Below are 17,881 nucleotides of genomic sequence, written 5' to 3' on the forward strand. Positions count from 1 at the left end.
ATAAAGCATCTGAGGTCTTAAAGTCCTGAAGATAAACAGGCGGTCATCTAGCTGACAAGCAGCAGAGCCCACATAGAAGAAGCACACCAGCCTATCCCGACATGATCGCTGAAAACAAAGCGGGTGCATAAGCAAATGTGGTGAAGAAAACTGATGGTGCCCAGCTATCAAAAGATATAGAATCTAGGGTCCTATAGGCTGGAAGATAAACAAGTGACCACCTAACTGAGAAACAATAAAGCCCACATGGAAGAAGCACACCAGATTGTGAAATCACAAGCCGTCGAAGGGATCAGGTATCAGGCATCAAGGATCAACACCCCCCCTCAAAAAAGAAACATAGCATTGTGAATGGTGGGGAGTACAGAGTGAACAGAGGGAATTGTTTTAAAAGATAAAAAAAAAATGTTAGCCATAGAAATCAGGTGAAGAAGAGAAAAAGACAGAAATTATAAAGCTCCCTATATGATGGCTGTAAAGACAGACATCTATAATAATGATGGAATGGTGATAATAATGGAACCCCATGCTTCAGAGAAAAAGATAGAGAAGAGGATTGAATAGTGGCTGAGAGACGAAGCTAAACAAAAACCACAAGAGTGAAACAGATGGGATGGGCGAGTCATCAGATGACCTGACAGCGTACACATTTTAACACACCCCGCAATTAAAAAAAAAAATTAGGAGTTAATACAGCTATCATTTCATTCCATACCTCAATCGCATCACACAGTATTGTATAATTACTACCATAGTCAGTTTCCAAACATTCTTTACCTTTCTGTACCCCTTGACATTGACATTGACTCCCTTTTACACCAACCCCCCACTACAAACCCAGTACTCCACCCCACCCTACCACCACACCCAGAAACCTTTATTCTACTGCTGTCCCTATCGGTTCATCAATACTTGGTTTCATATGCTTAAAAACAGGGAAACATATAACAAATTCCAGGGGGTGACCCTCAATGACATAACACAAATGAGATAAACCCCCATATGAACAAGCAAAAAATAGAGAGAGAGAAAATGTTGAAAATCATCAGACCGGGTTTAATGTGCATAAGAAATGGGATCAACTGACAAGGTTTTAACTGTTCAAGTCAGGTTTATCCTTTGATCTTCTACAGTCATCTCTACAAGGTACTCTGTTAAGTAACCACTTTGCTTACATCCCTCAATTACAGATAAAAGAGAAATCACCCGAGGCTTATGTCCTATGTTGTTCCCACAAATGAATCTTGGGCTCCCACTGTCATCCACGGCCTTCTGCAAAACTGAGTCTCACAATTTAGGCTCTGATACTATGCCCTCCTTAGACTTTGATTTAGAATCTTTCAATCACTGATGTTGGGGTGCTTCTTCCATGTGGATTTAGTTGACATCTCACTTAGATGGTTGCTTGTTTGGAGACAAGCCTTTAAGACTCCAGACACTATTTTCTCTGATAGCTGGACACGATCTAATTTCTTCACCATATTTTGCTATAGCACCAATATTTTCTGTGTTCTCTTCCTAAACCTGAGTTTCAAGCAAGGCCACGATGTAAGAGCTACTCATTGTTTTTAAGTTAGAGCTAGGATTAGTGCGATCCCAAAATCTATTGATGGATCCTGTGTTGTTTGTTTGTTTGTTTGTTTGTTTGTTTGTTTGTTTCAATCTGCCTTTGACTCCCTTTCAAAAGCTCCGTTTTAATTTATGGTAGAGAGTTTTATCGATCTTTCCCCTGCAGCATAACGATCTTCCATTAATATTATCTTTGATTAGACCCTCGTACTAATTTTTAAAGCCCTGTTGAAAGAGGGATATTGGGCCGATGAAGGCTGACTCCATATCACAATAGCTGAATTATTCATTTCTACAGAATCAGTCCATTCATAGCTGTGTGCTATTCACACAAACAATGGGGATTGTCAGGGAAGTTTACAATAATAGAAAATCACAAATTTGCCAGAATAATACATATCTTAATGCAACATATAAGGCATTGATGTAGGACGACCATATTTGTCCACTTACCAATAGTTCCACAGTTTTGGTATGGCTGTCTTCCACACCATGTATTTTCCCACATATGTCCTCAGGTTATAAGTGTGTCTAAGGTAGAATCCAGTTCACCTGGTGGGTTCTCTGCATCAGATCTCTTTGATGCAGCTTCTGGAGCATGCCGTATGACTCGAAGCTCCAGGATTCAATGCCCCAGCATTCCACAGCACCCAGCACAGGTCTCCAGGATGCACCCAGGACCCTGGGTCAATGTGATCCATTTGGTGCATACCACCAGCTACACTCCCTGCGCAGTAGGGTCCCCAAAAGCATTTTTGGTCATTCTTCCTCCCAACTGGAGTTTGGTCCTCCTGATTTTCCTACCAGAAATCCTGCATTTGTGTTTTCCCAGACTTTTCGATTCCTTTCTTCACTCCTGACCTGTTTTCCCCAACACTATCCTTCATCCCTCTGATTGGGCTGTCTACTTGTCTGGGGGACCGCATCATGATTTTGCATGGCAGCCACTCCCATATGATTATGCAGAAAAAGAATTTGGTAATATCCAGCACCCATCCTAATAAAAACCCTCAAGAAGAAAGTATTTCAAGGGGAAATTCTCAATACAATAAAGGCCATATACGAAAAACCAATAGCCATTATTACATGCAATGGAGAAAAGCTGAAAACATTTCTACTGAATAAGGAAGTCCAACAAGGAGGCCCCTTATCCCCACTTCTATTCAACATTGTGCTGGAAGTCCTAGTCAATGTCATAGACAATGGGAGGATATCAAGGGAGTACAATTGAGCAAAGAAGAAGTGAGACATTCGCGATTGGCAGATAATATGATTTTATATGTTCCAAATCCTAACGGGTCCACATAGGTTTGTTGGAAACATTTTGAACTTTGGCAAGCACCTTTTAATCTAGACAGCATCTTGACAGCACAAGTATTCCTACCGGTCATTTGTAACCAAAGAGATTTCATACTCCCTTTAGTTATCCCACCCTGTCAGGGACCAGATATGATGCCAATCTCCACCCTCTCCCATTAAGTGGTGATACACACATCCAGAGACCCTCTGCTGGCTGAGTTTGAAGACTTTCCAGCATGGATCCAGTGCCGAGGCCACAAACCCTCAGTCAGCAGGCAAATGAAGTATGCCTCATCAGAACAGCATATTGCAGAGTGAAGAGCTGATTGGTCACCTGTCCCTGGCCACCCATAGTACCAAGAACATCTTCCATGACCAGCCACCCCGCTCCCAGCTGCCCTCGAAGACTTCAAATGTTTCTTACCCAAGCACGTATCCTGACCTCGCAAATCCTCTGAACTCAGATCAGGTGCCCTTGGCCCAGATGCCGTTCGGGGCAGCAGAAAGTACATCTAAGATCAGACCCTCCCCTAGTGAAGGAAGCTGAAAGTGCACAAAGTGATTTGTCCAACGGGCCACACAAACATCAGTCTACATGATCATGAGGTCAGAAAGATTAGATGATGCCAAGCTAACACTGCCAACTGCTTGGAAAGAGATCACGATTAGAAAGTCCTGGATAGAGTACAGAAAATATGTACTCAAAATTATAAAAAGGACCAGATTCACTGGGCAGATACTCATTCTTCGGGTTTCGAGCTAACGCACCGTCATGGTTCAAAATACGTCCAATGTTGTGATTGCTTTTAGGTGCATCAAGTTGGTTCTGAGACACTATGCACAACAGAACAAAACGCTGACACGAATTGGGCCATCCTCACAAGTATGTTTGAGGCCATTGTTTCAGTCACTGTATTCAATTCATTTCCTTGAGAGTCTTCCTCTTTTTCTCAGACCCACTACTTTACCAAGCACAATGTCTTTCTCCAAGGATTGGTCTCCTCTTAACAGGCCCAAAGTACATGAAATGAAGTCTCACCATGCTCGCTTTTAAGGAACGTCCTGGCTACATTTGACCTTTGATACTTATGTTTGTTCTTATGGTCATCCATGGTACTTTCTCTATTCGATGCTAATGCTATAGTTCAAAGTTGTCAATTCTTCTCTGATCTTCCTTACACAATGATCAACTTTCACATGCATAGTAGGCCATTGAAAATACCATGGCTTGAGTCTGGCACACTTTAACCTTCAAAGTGACTAACATCTTGCTCTTTAATACTTTCAAAAGGTCTTATATAGCAGATCTGCTCAATGCAATGTGTCATTTGATTTCTTGACTGATATTTCCATTGATTGTGGAGTGAACATTGTTTGTGGATCCAAACAACATGAAATTCTTGACAGCTTCTATTTTGTCAGTTTATCATGATGTTAACCTATTTGTCCAATTATAAAGATTTTTGTTTTCTTTATATTGAGTTGCATGTGGCTTTCCATGGGAATTATAAGTCAATATACAGATTGAATAAGTATTATGAAAGAATACATTCCTGATATAGTACTCCTATATTCTCTTTGAAAGGCTATCGCTTGGTCCATGAACAGATTCCAAATGAACACAATGAAGTGTTTTGAAATTCCTATTGTTCACAATTTAGCCATAGGTTTTTATGAGCCATATATTCTTTTAATTATCCTCAGCAAAATGTACTTGTATGTGATATTATAGTATGATGATTACCTCATTCTGTTGGAATTTTTGATAATTGCCTCATTCTGTTGGATAATTGCCTCATTTCCTTAGAATGAGCAAATATGAATCTCGTCTTGTTGGTTGCCCAGGGACCTGTCTTCATTTCTTTTCACGGACAAATGAATGTTTCCAGTGCTTCATTAGCTTTTTCAAACATTTTAAATATTATCCTTTCAATTGCTAGAACCTTGTTTTTTTAACATCTTCAGTGCAACTTGGACTTCTTCCTTTAATACCATTCCTTGTTGATCACATGCTACCCCTTGAAATGGTTGAATATTGGCTAGTTCTTTGCGGTACAGTGTATATTCCGTCCGTCTTCTTTTGATGTTTCCTGCATGACTCAATGTTGCTTCATAAACTGAAAACCCAGCGCCATAGAGTTGGTTCTCACTCATAACAATCCTATAAGACAGAGTAGGATTTCTCCTTTGTGTCTCCAAGACTTAAATCATTACATGTAAACAGCTTAACCTTTCTCCCACAGAGAAGCTGCTGGGCTCAAAGTGCTGAGCTGTAGCTAGCAGCTCAGTTCATAGCCCACTGTTCCACCAAAGTTCCTTATGTACTTGGCTATGTAACCAATCATTCAATATTACAACTAAAAGTTACTTGAGTGTTTTCTTCAAATTTCTCATCTTGAAAGATGGCTAACATCGTCATCCTTTCAAGTTTTTAAGGAAACGATAACACTTGTGAGACACCCACGCCTTATAATAATCAAATATTGGAGATCGATCAGACAGATCTAATGACAGACAACGTTTAGAAGGGTTAGGAAAGGAGGAGAAATCAAATCAGGATAATTAGGGAGAAAGTGGAATAAGAATTTAACTTTGTGGAGATTGCAATCAATGACATGAAACAAAATGCCTATGAATTGTTTAATCAAAAATGACTTGCATTTTGAACTTTCACCATTTCATAATAAAACATTTAAAAAGAGGATCCTACCGGCTGGCTAATCACATATACCTCATTGATTCATTTAATCTCGTTAGTAAAAATTACCTTACTCAATTTTATCCAGCTTTACTGCTTTCTTTTCTTACTGTATTCTTGGTCTTTGATACCTTTTTATCATAAACGTCAATCTCTTCCAATTAAGATTTTCTATTAAAAAAAAACAACTGGCTCCCTTTTCTGACACTTTCCTGTAACTAAGTGCACGAAACAGTTAAGCTAACTGGCTTCACAGACACTACCTATAATTACTACCCTACCATGTCTTTGATCCAAATTGCATTATTCCTAAGTGATATCACGTGATAATAAGAAAACTAGATCTAGTTTTGTTCAAAGTGATTGCTCAGTCAGAATGTAGATCTTTTCTTTCTCTTTTTTTATCCTCTACCCTAAGATGTACTGAGATATATAAGTAAAAATGTATTTTCAATACCTACATTTCATTTGGGCTTGAATAGTCTGCTACTCACCGCAGGTCATATCTATCACTTGATAGCTGAGATTTCTACATTTTAATATAGTGAGATTTTTATTTATGACACCTGTTGTAATTGTGACTGGAAACCCCTTTTCATATATAATCTTACTTGATCCTTCCAACACCACAACCTTAAGAATGATGGAATAAGCACAAAAGTTCTGCTTTATAAATGAAGGCCTTGAGATGAAGAGAATGGAGTTCTATTTTCCCACAATACTCCGGCTGGTAGGTTGTAGAACTTACGTCTCTGATTTACCAGCTAAATACTCATGGAAAATATAGAACAGATTGGTTGTCGACAAATATCGTTCAATGTAATAGGAACATACACAATCAAAACTTACTCCGCTCTATAAGAAGACATCAGTCACCCCACCCCACCCCCGCCCTAAGGGAAGGAAACTCTTGGAAGGAAAATGTTAGAAAGAAGTATCTCTGATGTTGAAAATAATGCTGTTGTTTTTGTTGATCATTAAAGGCTGTATTTTAGAATAATCAGAAATTTGTACACTCCCGGCACTACTGCATCCCCAAAACTCTCTTTATTAGGAATTTCTATGCTATCCTAGAAGTACAACAGATGCCTGGCGTGTCTGCAGTGAACTTTGCATACATTAGCATGCTTTCTGAGAATTGCCTACAGGATGACACAGATGGTTTCTGTATCCTTGCATTTTTCTCGATAGCAATGACTTTTATGGTGACATATTTAAAATTGACGCCACTTTCTTGAATAGGGTTATCAGCATTCAGTGCTTGTCACAGCCAGTCAACTAAATTGTAATCTGCAAATTAGTTGCGGAGAATCTCAACCCCTTTGCCAAGGAGGATTGGAAAGGAACTCGGGGACTGTACCAAACAACTTCCTTAGCCAGAATATATACATGTAAATCAGCTAATGCTGCATTCATTAGTAAATAATGTACCCTCAAGAACTAGTAAAAATAGATCTTCTTTCAGTCAGGAATTTAGCTTGCATGTAATCTCCTAGTTAGAGCAATAATCTAAACAGAAACTCACAAAGTCAACATAAAAATATTCCAGCACAAATTCTCTTGGGTCTAAAATTCAAATGAGTTTTTATCACTTTTTGATTTCTGGTCAACTTTATTTCTTATGTTGAAATATTAAAGTCAACTTTGCACCCTTTAGTGCTTTATAGGGTCACAATTTGGAGGCCCGGTGACTTAGTGGTCACGTGTTGGATTGCTAACCGCAAGGTCGGCAGTTTGAGACTACCAGTTACTCTGAGGGACAGAGACTGGGCTTTCTGCCCCTGTAAATAGTTACACGCCCCACAGAGGCAGGGCTTCCCTGTCCTATAGTGTCACTTTGAGCCCACATCAACTTGATGACAATGAGTTGGGATTTTTGGTTGTTGACAAACTCAGGTTTCTTTATAATTTTTTCAAAATCAACTTTGCCTATTCTTGTCGCACTCAGACTGTATTCTATTTCCTGGCCAATAGCTGACTAGCATAATGCCACAGAGAAAAGAAATGTTTTAAACTGAAAACTCCAACCAATCTTGTAGGCTATGTGTTTAATTCATAGTAGTAAAAGCAAAACTAAACTAGAGTAAAGTTTTAGACAACGTATTGCCTTATGGAATTAAAATTTAAATATTAAATTTATTTAAGAAAAACTAGAAAGTGAGGCTCCAGAAGATACTGGTTTCTAAAACTAGCCTTATTGAACAGCATTATCAGACATTATTTTTACCTATTAAATCATCTGCACTTCTTCAGATCACTTGGGCCTGGCTGATAGTAATATAGTGGGATCATGGGTTTCTGTTATCATGCATGCATTGTTGCAACTAATTTCATCAACAGCTTCCTTCCTCTCATAAGTTGGTGGTGAGTTTTCCTTTCAATACATCAGGTTCTTAAGAGCTGTGTGCTCATATTGCCAGAGGCATAGGTGGTGCTGGTTAAGGGAAGCCTGAATTTGCATGAACAGGACTTTCTGCATAATTTAGGCGGTTCCATGCAAAATGAAAACATCAGGTCCCTTGCTGAAAGATGATGAAGAATTTCAAAACAATAGCATAAAAGCATTATACTGAGTGTGAAGTGTTTTTAAAGCATACAGGCCAGTGTAGCTGCATAAAGCCAGTCCTCGGAGAAGGATGAGTTACTGCCCTCTCTGAGAGTGGAAGGAATATGATATACTGAACTTCCTCTTAAGTGCTTAGCGGGTCTCCTAGAGGGATGGTACTAAAGTGAGCATTCACTACCCTCATTACTGACAAGCCAGGGATTCAGCAATGGCAGAACTTAGATCAGTCTTGGTGAGAAGGTCCTTGCTGTTGGGTCTATTTTCTCTATGATTCCCATTATTGCCTCTAAGTTTATAATTATTAGGTTAAAAAAAACCCTCCCTGCCATCGAATCCATGCCGACTCCTAGAAACCATAAAGAACAGGGTAGAACAGACCTTGTGAGTGTCCAACACTGTAACTGTTTACTGGAGTAGAAATTTCATCTGTTTCCATAGGAGGAGCTGGTGGATTTAAACTGTTGACCATGAGGACTACAGCCCAATCAGAACCACTCCGCCACCAGGGCTCTCTTCTATGTGTGAAGCACCACAAAATTCAAAATGACAGGGTTTCTTCTTTATTTTACTTCCCAAAGTCCATAAAATATTTAAATGTTTGAAAAATCATCACTTTCCAAAAAGGCAAGTCCTTCCTAAATTTCAATGTTGTTGTTAGGTGCCACGGAAACACTCTGACCCATTTTGACCCTATGCATAACAGAGCAAAATATCACCTTGTCCTGTGCCATCCTCACACTTGTTCCCATCTTTGAGATCATTGTTACAGCCACTGTGTCAATCCATCTCACTGAAGGACTGGCACTTTTTTCATTGCCCTACCACTTTGCCACAGATGATGTACATTTCTAGGGACTGGTCTCTCCTGACGATATGTCCAAATTATGTAAGACATCCTTGTCTTAAGGAGCACTCTGGCTGTACTTCTTCCAAGAAAGATCAGTTTATCCTTTGAACAGAGCATGGTATTTTGAATGTTCTACTCAAGCACCACAATTCAAATGCCTCAAATCATATTCAGTGGTCCTTATTCCATGTCCAACTTTCACAGGGATATGAAGCAGTTGAAAATACGGTGGCTTGGGTCAGGCATACCTTAGTCCTTAAAGGAACATCTTGGCTTTTCAATACTCTGAAGAGATCTTCCGCAGCAGATTTACCTAATATTGCCTCTTTTTTTTATCTTTACCAGTTCTTCCATGAGCATCGATTGTGGATCCATGCAAGATATTATCTTTGACAACTTCCAAATTTTCTCCATTTATAATGATGATATCTATTGGTTCAGTTGAGCATTTTGGTCTTTATCTTGAGTGGTGATAAAGTTAGTTTATTGTGTCAGCCATGCCAATAAACACAAGTGGAATTAATTGAAGGGCGGAGAGATAAGTGGCTCAATGGGCCTCGCCTTTCTTGTCTCTTGCTCTTTAATCATCGGACCAGTGTGCAGCTGCCTTGTTGTTCTGTGCCTCAATTTACAGGGTACGCTACCTATGTGATGCCTAGTCTGTGGACTGTGTCGCTGTAAGTTGAGGTCCCTTTAAGACAACATGATTGGAATGTACATCTCTGGAGCTGGGGACTGACAGTTGGTGACCTGCCTGACAGTTAGTGACCTGCCTTGCTGTTTGCTGCCTGTGCTGGGATAGCCTAGCTCTCTCTATAGAGGACTACCTGGCAGCCCTCAAGACTTGAAGGTCTGCTAATGTCTCACAACTCTCTCACGGGAATGAGTTGCACTGAGCCATTTGTATTGCTTTATAATTTAACTGATCATTTCTTGTATTATATATCTATCTCTATAAATATATACATAACTATCAGAAATCTGGTTTTATCTCTCTAGAGAACCCTGTCTAATACATACTGAACACTGCAGTCCATAATCAGCAAGGGCATCAAGTCCTCCTCACTCTCAACAAGCAAGATCGGGCCTTCTGGTTATCACGGAGTATTAATAAGCCTTCCTCCAATCCTAATGCTGCATTCTTCTTCATATAATCTAGTGGGTTTTTTTGCTCAGCATACAGATTAATTCAGTATGATGAGAGGATACAACCCTGTCACACACTTTTCCTGATTTTAAACTATGCAACGTTCCTTTGTTCTATTCACACAACTGCCCCTTACTTCATGTACAATTTCCACATAAAGCACAATGAAATGTTCTGGAATTACCATTTTTCCTAAGTATGTCTATAGTTTGTTATGACCCATAGAGTTCAGTGCCTTGGCATAGTCAACCAAAGTAGACATTTTGCTGGTATTCCCTTCTCTAAGATCCATCAGACACCAGCTATGATCTTGATTGTTCCATGTCCTCTTTTGAATCTGGCTGAACCTTTGGCAGCTCCCTGTCAATTCCCTGCTGAACCATTGTTGCATGATGTTCAGCAAAATTTTACTTGCATGTGATATCAACAACACTGTTCTGTATTTTGCATATTCTGCTGGGTCACTTTTCTTTGGAATGGGTACAGATATGGATCTCCTCCCGTCATTTTGCCATGTAGCTTTCTTCCAAATTCCCTGGCACAAGTAAATCAGTGCTTCCAGTGATCTAACAGCTTGTTGAAACATTTCGATTGATCATTTCGATTGATATCTATCCATTCATGGAGCTGTCTTTTCTGATAATGCTTTCAGCACCACTGGTTCTTGCTTATATGCTACCTTGTGAAATGGTTGACTGTCAACTGGTTCTTTAAGTTACAGTTATGCCTTCTTCTACTTTCAATATTTTCCCATTGAATCTTTCACTATTGTAACTCAAGGCTTCGCTTTTTTTCTTCAGTTCTTTCAGTGTAAGATATGCTGAACATTTTCTTCCTTTTTTATCTTCTAGTTTTAAGTGCATATCATTATCACATTTTACTTTGTCTTCTAGCTACCTTTTACAATGTTCTATTCAGTTTTAAACTTCATGGTTTCTTCCATTTGCTGGACTCTACAATTAAGAACAAGTTTCAGAGTCTCTTCTGACATCCATTTTGATCTTTTCTTTCTTTCCTGTCTTTTTAATGACCTTTGGCTTTCTTCGTCAATATTCTTGATGTCCTCCCGCAGCTCATTAGCTATTCTGTCATGAGTGTTTGATGTGCAGTAAATATTTTATTGAGATATTCTCAAAATTGACATGGGATTTTATCAAGGTTATATTTTGGCTCTTGGAGACTCGTTTCACTTTCTTCGGTTTTAACCTGAACTGATATTGATAATTTTAACCTGAAGTTGTTCATCTGTTCCACAGTCAACCCCAACTTGGTTTTAGCTGCTGATATTGAGCTTATTCATCATCTTTTCCCACAAAGGTAGTCTATTTGATTTCTGTGTATTTCATCTGGAGAAGCTCATGTTTATAAGTCACCTTTTACCTTAAAAACGGGATTTGCTATGAGCAAACCATTAGTCTTGCCAAGTTCTATCATGTGATCTTGATCTCTTTTTCTATCACCAAGTCCATATATTCCAAGTACTGCTCCTCCCTCAAAGGTTTCCAACTTTTGGATTTCAATCATCAATAATTATCAAAGCATTTTAATTGCTTGTTGCATCAAATTCTGGCTGAAATCATTGGTAGGATTCTTCAATTTCTTGATTACTAGCTTCTGTGATTGGTGCATAAAGTTATATAATATTTGTATTGATTGGATTTCCCTGATAGATATAATTCTATACAAGCAGCATTGTCCTTCATGATGGATTTTGCAATATCCTATTTGACAACCAATGCTATGCCGTTCCTCTATGGTTTACTGTCCCAGCATAGTAAACCATATAATTTTCTGATCCAGTCATTTCAACTCACTAATGCCTAGGATATCAACATTTATGCTTTCCATTTCATTTTTGACAACTTTAGATTTTGCTAGATTTACACGTCTCACATTCCAAGTTCCAAATATTAGCAGATTTTTGCAACTGTTTCTTTTTACCTAAGTTTTCCTCTATAGGTGAATGAAAATTCTTAAGGCTTTACTCCCACAAGATTTACTCCATTCAAGTCACCATGGTGAAATCCATTCTGAGAAAGTAACTCCACCTCACTAACATTCTGAGTCCCCTCTTGCCCATCCTCCATCACTATTTCCATCAATGTTCTGCATCCATTCATTAGGCCTTCAGTATCTAAACATGTTTCAATGTTATGTGTAAGTTTTCAGTGGTTACTTTATCCAACATTTTCAGTGGATTCATTCTTCGGTGTCTGTTCTTAGTCTGAACTCCACTGAAACCTGTAGACTTTGAAATTTGTTCACTTTGAGTGTCCCTGTTGGCATTTGAAATACTGGTGACGTACCTTCCAGCAGCATGGCAGTACACAGCGACCACAGTACGACAAATTGGCAGACAATATTGCTATGGAGGAATAAAAAAAGAGAGTTGGTTCAGGGTCTTGTTTTATTTCTTACCAACAGTCCTGCATTTGTGTTTTCCCAGACATGTTCACTCCCTTTCTTGACTCCTGATTTGTTTGTCCCGTCACTATCCTTCATCCCTCTGATTGGGCTGTCTACCTGTCTGGGGGATCTCATCATAATTTTGCATGGCAGTCACTCCCATATGATCATATCAATTGACAGCAAAAAGGCATTTGATAATACCCAACACCCATTCCTAATAAAAACACTTAAGGAGATAGGATTTCAATGGAAATCTCTCAATACTCTAAAAGCCATATACAAAATAGAATAACCAACATTACACTCAATGGAGAAAAGTTGAAAACATTTCCACTGAATAAGGGAACCCTACAAGGATGACCCTTATTCCCACTTCTATTCAACATTGTGTTGGAAGTCCTGGGCAATGTCATAGGACAATGGTAAGAGATCAAGGGAGTACAATTGGGTAAAGAAGAAGTGAAACTCTCTTTTTGCAAAGGATATTATTTTATATATTGAGAATCCCAAGTGTTCCATGATAGCATTATTGGAAACAATAGAGGAGTTTGGTAGTGTAGCAGGATATAATATTAACAAACAAAAATCAGTTGGTTTCCTATATACCAGTGACGGGAAAACCGAAAACGACATCAAGAAAATGATACCATTCACAATAACCACTCAGAAGCTGAAATAATTAGGAATAAACTTAACTAAAAATACTAAAGATCTGTTCAAAGAAAACTACAGAACATTACTATAAGAAATCAGAAGGGATCTATGCAAATGGAGGAACATCCCATGTTCCTGGATTAGAAGACTCAATATTGTGAAAATATCAATATTGCCTACAGCACTATACAGATTCATTGCAATCCTGATCCAAATCCCAGCATCATTCTTCAATGATATGGAAAAAATGATTACCAACTTCATATGGAAAGGGAAGAAGACCAGGGTAGGCAAGGGATTCCTCAAAAAGAAGAACAAACTAGGTGGTCTTGCTCTACCTGACTTCAAAGCTTACTATACAGCCACAGTTGTCAAAACAGTCTGGTATTGATACAGTGATAGATACATGGACAGGACAGAAAATGCAGAAATAAAAACAGCTACAGACAATTGATTTTTGACAAAGGCCCATAAAACATTAAATGGGAAGCAGATGCCCTCTTCAATAAATAGTGTTGGAAAAGCTGGATATACACGTGCAGAGGAGTGAAATATGACCCATTATCTCATTCCATGCACAAAAAAACCTCAAGGTGGATCAAAGATCTAAATGTAAAACCTAAAACTAAAACTATCAGGACTATCAGTGAGAAAACTGGGACTTCGCTAGTACTAGAGCTAGTACATGAGCTACCAGAAATAACAAATGAAACACTCTCCATGGAAGATAAAATACATGAATGTTATATTAAAAATAAAACACTTGTGTACATTGAAATATTTTATTAAAAGAGCAAAAAATGCCAACAAACTGGAAAATATATTTACTAATGACATAACAGACAAAAGACTATTTACTAAGATCTATAGAATTTTACAAGCTTACGCCAGGAAAAAATAAAACCTAATAACCCTCTGAGAAGATGGGCAAAAGACCCGAAGGGAAAATTCACAAAGGACAATGCTCATATGGCTAAGAAACACATGAGAAAATGCTCCTGGCCATTAGCCATCCTGGAAATGCACGCCAAAACAACCATGAGATACCACCTAATGTGAATTACTGCAACCCCACCTTCATGAAATGGTCACTGAAGAGAAGGATGCTACAGAAATGTGATGTGCCGAAAGTAGATGGTGACTGTCTATCAATCAGAACAGAGCCTGGGGTCTTAAAGGCTTTTAGTCAAACAAGCAGCCATCTAAGCGAGGAGTCAACTAAGTTCACACAGAAGAAGCACACCAGCTTGTGTGATCCAAAGACACTAATTAAAACATTTAAATATGGTGAAGAGAAAAGTATCCGAGCTAAAAATAAGAATACCCAATTTATAGAAGGTTATGGCAGACAGCGGGAGCCCGAAACCCTTCTGCAACGTATGTAGTCAGACGGGGCAGCTGGCAGATCCGCTATAGCCAAAGGCAGACTCCTGAACAGCCCTACAGAGAACACTGGAATCTTGTTTTTGCTGGATCCAACTTGATACTCGGCCACCCGACCTTCCTATGGACACGACCTGAATTTGTACTGAGTACTAGCAGCTTATAGCTGTTCCATGACGGAAATGGGATGAGGGTTCTCCCACTGACACCTTATTTTGTTTTCTCTTTATGCCAATAGGAGCTGATGTTTACTAACTTAATTCCATCTGTTATTGTTTTCCGGGTGGTTTCCCAGCTGGGAGGCACAAGAGAAGCAGATGTATAATGATAAAAACTGATAAACAATGGTATAAGGAATGCGGGGAGGGGGGTGGGCGATATGGAAGGAAAGGGGATTTCAGGAGTAAATAATAAAGGGGGAGGGGAAGAGAGCACTAGATCAGATGATTGTAGCACATCTCATTTTAAAGGTGAATCAATCATATGGGGAGTGGGGGAAGGGAATGCTCTAAGATAGATGTGGTGGTGATTGTACAATTCCCCTTGATATGATGGAATGATGAAACTATTCAATATAATTCAATATAATAGGGTAATTAAATATAATTCAATATAAGAGGTTATTATGTGCCAATAAAACTGTTGGGGAAAATTCAAATTATAAAGTGAACAAGAGATTATATAAACCATAGATATGAAAATAAATAAATATTGATTTCAATTAATTAAGGGAAATTATAATAACTTTAGGCACTGTGAAGCAGTCCAAAGATAGATTTTATTGATAGGAAACACCTCAATCAGTTACTATCAGGAATAGTTAACATTTTCACACTTTTAGTCAATGGAACAATTTAGTCAATGTAAAATATAAGTGCTCATATCTAACCCAAAACTACATACCTACTGCTATTGAGTTGATTATAATTAATTATAAATGATAGGAAAGTATAGAATGTACCTTTGGGTTGTCAAGGTTTTAAATGTTTACAGGAATAGAAAGTCTCATCTTTCTACAGTGGAGCAGATGGTGAGTTTGAACCAATGACCTTACACTTAGCAACCCAGTATTTACCAAACAGGGCCCTTAAATCCAATACTAATACTTCATATAGTCATGGAATTTTAAATCTGGAAAGATCTATTGTATATTTTCCCAACTACATTTTTCAGGAATAGTAAGAGATATAAATGCTAGAGTACCTATTACGGTTTCTGGCACATGACGTATCACTATATATTTAAAGACTTAAAATCTGAGGAAATTCTCCAGCTCTGCACCAAACTCACTGCTATTGACTTGCGTCTGACTCAGATTGACTCTCAAAAGGTAGAACTGCCCCTGTAGGTTTCTGAGACGGCATCCTTTCACTGGAGTAGAAAGCCTACTTTTTTCTCCCACAGAGCAACCAGTGGTTTTAAACGGCTTTCGATTAGCATCCTATGGTATAATCACTCTGCCACCCATGCACCTATGTCTGAGGAAAATGTGCATTAAAGTAAAGAAACTCATTTCTCAAGATCACAAGTTAGATGATAAAAATGTAGAAGAACCTAGGAATTTGAGAAATTTGATCCAATAAGATTTTGCTGATTTAATTTGTAAAATACTATTACTTTCTCCATATGTCACCTCCCATATATTTCAGAATAGCCTTGGTATATTTAATATTACTCCTAAGGTTTTGAGTACTAGGTGCCTTCCATGTTGAGCAAAACAAAAAATGCATTCAAAAATTATACTTCAGCTTATATTTAACATAATTATAGCAAGGCCTTCAAAATGTTGCATTAGAAGATAAGCAAACCAGAAATACAGCACTTTAATTTATTTTCGTAAAATTTAAGTGTTGCCCTATGAACTTGCTTTTACTGTGCATACTTGTCGATAAACATAAGCCCACAGTTTTGACACTAACTTGCTATTTCAGATTAATTCCGACCATAGGTCACTAACATTTTTTGCTAGATGGCAGGAGGGATATATAAACAAAGATTAAGGAAGAAAGGGGGAAATACTGGAGAGAAAGAAATATAATTATGTGTATTCAATGTTTAATAAATATTAAGACTTTTTCTGTTCAATACTGTGTGCTAAATTTTAAAGATGTCAAATGAAGAGCCCAGGACGGACACACACACACACACACACACACACACACACACTCCTCACTTAGCACAGTCAAAATGTTTCTTCAACTCACTACCCATCAAGTCAATTCCAATTCACAGTGGCTTTATAGCACAGAGCAGAACTGACCTGCTGGGTTTCCAAGATCATAAATTCTTCAGGAGCAAAACATGTCATCATTATCCAAAGAAGTGGTTGCTGATTTCCAATCAATTGCTGACTTTGTGGTTCAGAGCACAGCACCTAATCCCGTATGGTACCAGACAGTGGTGGGATTCAGCCCATTCCCACCAGTTTGGTAGAACCAATACCTAATTCTTTGTTGTGTCTAAGGAACAGGTTGTAAAAATGGCACTTGTAATCAGGGTTCTCTCTAAGGTGGACAACTAGGCAGCTGCCCAATGTGGAAATTACAAATTTATATCCCTTAATGTTCACCTGCACAGCAGCATATTCTAAGTACCTGTGGTCATTCTATCCACAGGTATAAAAATTAGAACTATGCTTGTGATGCTTGTAATGTTTCTTTATTCATTACATAAAGCTCTTAATGCTTTGGATGAATTTCTATATTTGTATTTCTTTGCATTTGCTACTGCAGTTAAAACATAGAATGTAAAGAGGAAAAGTTTCAAACAAGCAAAGGGTGACACACTGTCGGTTTCAGCTTTGTGTTATGCCCCAAATTTCCACAAGATCTTGTGAGTAAATCATGCAATTCTTGAAAATATTCAAAGAGCTAAAAGTACTGTCAGAATAGTTACTTTAAGTTCAGCAGAAGTTGTCCTTTAAGATCCCAGGCACAATAGCATTTAATAGCTGGGCACCATCAGCTTTCCTCACCACATTTGCTATGCATCTATTTTGTCTTCAGCAAGAGTGTCGGGAAGGTATCATACAATGCCATATTGCTAGAACAAACTGTTCTTGTACGTGGGGGAGAGAGAGAATAAATGGAAGCTGATATCAAGTTGTTCAAGAAGAAAGAAAATGTTTTGAAACGGATTGTGGTAGCAATTATATAGCACTGCTTGATGTGATTGAACTATGGAATGATATGTTATCTGTAAGAGCTCCCAATAAAATAATTAAAAGAAAAAAGCCAGTCTTTTAGAGTCCAGTCAGAAACTACTTATAAAAACCTCAATTAAAATAAAATTTGAAAGAACTCAAAAAAG

Source organism: Tenrec ecaudatus, chromosome 3 (genome assembly GCF_050624435.1).
Source record: "Tenrec ecaudatus isolate mTenEca1 chromosome 3, mTenEca1.hap1, whole genome shotgun sequence".
NCBI lineage: Eukaryota > Metazoa > Chordata > Mammalia > Afrosoricida > Tenrecidae > Tenrec > Tenrec ecaudatus.